The sequence below is a fragment of the Palaemon carinicauda genome, chromosome 13 (genome assembly GCF_036898095.1).
Source record: "Palaemon carinicauda isolate YSFRI2023 chromosome 13, ASM3689809v2, whole genome shotgun sequence".
NCBI classification, from domain to species: Eukaryota; Metazoa; Arthropoda; class Malacostraca; order Decapoda; family Palaemonidae; genus Palaemon; species Palaemon carinicauda.
This window is the reverse complement of record NC_090737.1, coordinates 81909569-81914568: the sequence shown is the minus strand read 5'-3', so window position 1 is coordinate 81914568 and position 5000 is coordinate 81909569. Positions and strand designations below refer to the sequence as shown.

The 5000-nt window shown below is 34.7% G+C and overlaps 1 protein-coding gene across 1 annotated transcript in view; it reads left to right on the top strand.

Moving 5' to 3' along the window:
- The first annotated feature begins 4697 nt into the window (after positions 1-4697).
- LOC137651971 (heparan sulfate glucosamine 3-O-sulfotransferase 6-like) overlaps positions 4698-5000 on the top strand; it is a 284484-nt gene continuing 284181 nt past the window's right edge. The window contains exon 1 of the mRNA XM_068385176.1: positions 4698-5000. This exon is cut by the window's right edge and continues 4 nt beyond it. The gene's annotated coding sequence lies outside the window, so the exon portion shown is untranslated.

Here is a 5000-nt window from a genome sequence, read left to right as displayed (position 1 = left end):
ACTAAAATTGATGGTGTCTTGAACTGATATAATTCTCCTTAGCGAAACAAGAATTTAGTAAGAGTAAAAACCACAAACGGTTAATTGTCTAGCCAAACGTTACCTCAGTCTCCCGAGCTGGCGTCTCGGGAGTGTCCGAACACGGCGAACTGACTCAAAACTTTGATTCGAAGATCCCGCTTTGGTGGCCAGGATAGTCTTCGCTCTCTCTCTTTCTCTCTCTTCCTCTCTTTACTCTCTCTCCTACATACCATTAAGTTTCGTAGGCCTTGACCGCTCCTCCTTTGCCGCTCCTCCATATTCAACCTCACGAACAGTAATTCATAAGCTCAAGTTGTTCGCCAAATAGAATTCTACATTTTCTCTCAACAGACAAGTAACAGGAACCATTTTCTTTAAATAAAAATCAAGGTGGTCTATGTTATTTCTCGAAAAAAGTCTATGCATAGTTTATTATTATTATTATTATTATTATTATTACTTGCTAAGCTGCAACCCTAGTTGGAAGAGCTGGATGATATAACCCCAGGGGTCCCAACAAGAAAAATTAGCCCAGTGAGGAAAGGAAACTGGGAAAAATAAAATATTTCAAGAACAGTAACAACATTAAAATAACTATTTCCTACATAAACTATACAAACTTTACCAAAATAAGGGGAAACAATAAGATAGAATACTGTGCCCAAGTGTACCCTCAAGCAAGAGAACACTAACCCAAGACAGTGGAAGACCATGGTACAGAGGCCACGGCACTACCTAAGAATATAAATCAATGGTTTGATTTTGGAGTGTTCTTCTCCTAGAAGAACTGCTTACTACAGTTTGACTGTTTGATTAATACTATCAATAAACTTGGAGTTTTAATTGGAACTAATTACAATAGGTTACAAGCAATTTCTTGCATAAGGGGTAAACCCACGAAAACTGCAATTTTTTCAACTTTTGACATCAGTGACACCATATGCGTAGGCATATAAGCCCTGGGCGTAATGAAATTCATGATTGATTACATTGATTACATAAATAAATAGTAACCACCCTTGCCATCTCCATCCTGAATATGTGTATATGAATGTGTGTATGCAAGTATGTATGTATGCTGTGCAAAAATTTAGGTTCGTCAGCTCCATGACGAGTTTAGAATTCCTGACCTAGAGGTTCATGAACTATGCATACGTACATTAGAACTGTTTAGTCTGCAATAATAATAATAATAAGGGACTGTAGCCAGTCCTGAGGATAACAAAGAATATCTAGAGAAAAGGATATGTCTCCAGTTCTTATACGTAGTATTTATTATTATTATTATTATTATTATTATTATTATTATTATTATTATTATTATTATTATTATTATTATTATTATTATTATTATTATTATTATTATTATTAGCCACGCTACAACCCTAGTCGAAAAACTAGAATGCTACATTTCCAAAGGACCCAACAGGAATAAAGAAGCCATGTGAGGAAAGGAAATAAAGAAATAGATAAAATATGTGAGAAGTAATGAATAATGGATATACAATACTTTACGATCAGTAACACTAAAATAAATCTCTTATATATAAACTACGAAGCAAGAAGATACTACCGCTAGAGAGTTATGGAGTCCTTTGACAGGCCAGACAGTATATACTGCATTGGATCCTTTCTAGTTACAGTTCATTTTCCCTTTGCATACACATACACCCAATAGTCTGGCATATTCTGTACACATTCTCCTCTTGCCCCATACACCTGACAACACTGAGATTACCAAACAATTCTTCTTCACCCAAGTGGTTAACTACGGCACTGTAATTATGCAGTGGCTACTTTCTTCTTGGTAAGGTAGAAGAGACTCTAGCTATGGTAAGCAGCTCTTCTAGGAGAAGGCCACTCCAAAATCAAACCATTGTCCTCTATTCTTAGGTAGTGCCATACCCTCTGTACCATGGTCTTCCACTTTCTTGGGTTAGAGTTCTCATTCTTGAGGGTACACTCGGGCACACTATTCTATCTAATTTCTCTTCCTCTTGTTTTGTTAAAGTTTTCATAATTCATATAGGAGATATTTATTTTAATGATACTGTTCTTAAAATATTCTATTTTTCCTTGTTTCCTTTGGTCACTGGGCTATTTTCTTTGTTGGAGCCCCTGGGCCCATAGCATATTGCTTTTCCAACTAGGGTTGTAGCTTAGCAATTAATAACAACAACAACAACAACAACAACAACAACAACAACAACAACAACAATAATAATAATAATAATAATAATAATAATAATAATAATAATAATAATAATGGAAAGAAAAACAACTCAAGATTTGTGAACAGTATCCAAGACTTCGAAATGGATAACACGCCATGGTCAATCATGCGATGGAAGACGGGAACGCCAAAAGATTAAGAAAACAAACTGAGATTGAAAAGATACAACGGCACTCAATGTGATAATTTCTTTACATACAAAATTGCAAATTCATGGAACAGACTTCCGACGGATATAGTAAACATTATCACGGTAACCGAGTCCAAGAATAAGTTAGATAAGGTCATAAAAACTCTCAACGTACAGAGCCAAATGATTTCAAGTCAAGCCTTAAGCAGAGAGGGTTAGAGATGCTAAAATCGACAGGTCGACATGTTACTGAAAATCCTTGGAGCTATACTGAGCCCAAAGGGCATATCCCTGAATTATTATTATTATTATTAATTGCTAAGCTACAACCCTAATTGGAAAAGCAGGATGCTATAAGCCCAGGGGCTCCAACAAGGAAAATAGCTCAGTGAGGAAAGGAAACAAAGAAAAATAAAATATTTCAAGAAGGCAACAACATTGAAATAAATATTTCCTATATAAACAATAAAAACTTTAACAAAATAAGAGGAAGAGAAATAAGATAGAATCGTGTGCCCGACTGTACCCTCAAGCAAGAGAACTCTAACCCAAGACAGTGGAAGACCATGGTACAGAGGCTATGGCACTATCCAAAATTAGAGAACAATGGTTTGATTTTGGAGTGTCCTTCTCCTAGAAGAGCTGCTTACCATAGCTAAAGAAAATATGTAGGAATTTCTCTCCATTAGTCAAGTCTGGGTACACTTCTAGCAGTGACACTACTAAAATCACGGAGACTACAAAAAAATGGAATGGTCTTAATTTCGCTTTGTACGTGTCAGTAATTTATATATAATAGTTTTAGCAGGTAGTTTACTCATACAGTGATTTAATACCCTCGTGTATGCGCACTTGCTGTATTGTTATAGTAAATTTGATGAGTAATTGGCATATAAACAATGGCAGAGGAAAAAGGAATTTCAGATTAATGAATGGAAAAAAACCTCGTATACACACATATATATACAGTATATATATACTGTATATATATATAATATATATATATATATATATATATATATATATATATATATATATATATATATATATATATATATATATATATGTGTGTGTGTGTGTGTGTGTGTGTGTGGAGAGAGAGAGAGAGAGAGAGAGAGAGAGAGAGAGAGAGAGAGAGAGAGAGAGAGAGAGAGAGAGAGAGAGAGAGAGAGAGAGAGCTAGTGTGTGTATATGTAATTAGGTATACGTACTGTAGATGCCTATTCATATCACATAGGCTATAGGCTACTGTACATACACATACACACACACAGACACACACACACACACACACACACACACATATATATATATATATATATATATATATATATATATATATATATATATATATATATATACAGAGAGAGAGAGAGAGAGAGAGAGAGAGAGAACTGATTATATAAAGTTTTACTTAATCTAATCTAAGAAGAAATTAACATCACATAATTAACTCATTATTACCATATTCCTAATTATTATCATTACTGTCTCTCCTTGCATATACGTTGAATATCACAACAGAAATTCAGAAGGAACAACGTCCGCATCTCAAGTTTATTGCCATAAAACTCAATAATCTGTCCATTAACTGATATAATAACGTTGCCATCATCATTATTATTATTATTATTATTATTATTATTATTATTATTGTTAAGCTACAACCCTAGTTGGAAAAGCAGGATGCTATAAGCCCAAGGACTCCAACAGGTGACAATTGCCAAGTGAGGAAAGGAAATAAGGTAATAAATGAACTACAAGAAAATTAATTAGCAATTAAAATAAAATATTGCATGAACAGTATCATCAAAATAAATCTTTCATATATAAACTATAAATAAGAAAAAAAGGAGGAAAAATAAGCTAGTTCAGCGAGCCAGAATTACCCATTTATTGTATGTGTTCTATTAATCTGGCATTATTCAGTTTAAATATCTCTCTTTACAGATCGTCCATTTACCGGTTATTTTCAAATTTACAGACGAGTCGAAACCAGAAATACTGTAGTTTTATTTGGGTTCTTTCAGATAATTCATTTACTAAGAGATCTGTAATATGGATCAGCGGTCAATGCTCCTTACTTAGTAAAGTAATTTTAGTAAAGATAGTTTCAATCAAGCATAATTAGGTTGAGCATTTGATTTCACAATGTCGTTTTACGAAAGCCCTCAAAAGACTTACAAAGCAGATCATGCAATATTCTTTCAGTCACCCTCTAAATATCCACGCTATAGAAAACGCGACGCTATCAATCCTTGCAACAACTGATTTAGAAAACGGAACATCTAACAACTTGCAAATACAGTTACGAAGATGTACCTTAGAGTGCGTGTCCCACTTTTCACGAAACGTTTTGAAAGAGAAGTCTGGTAGTGAAGTGCTTTAGTGAAGTGTTTAGTCAAAATATCGAAATAGGGGAAATTCCCGGAGTGATGGCGATCGGAGCGTGAAGCCCATTACACGAACACCGAGTAGCTATTATTAATAACATGAAACGCAAGCCAGGGAAGGCTCAAGGGCAAGTCACAGTGGGTCTTGCGCGCAAGACATTGGTAGTGTACATCCTGTAATACAGTTAGCAGCAATGCCGCTGAGGAGGGCTTACTCTGAACG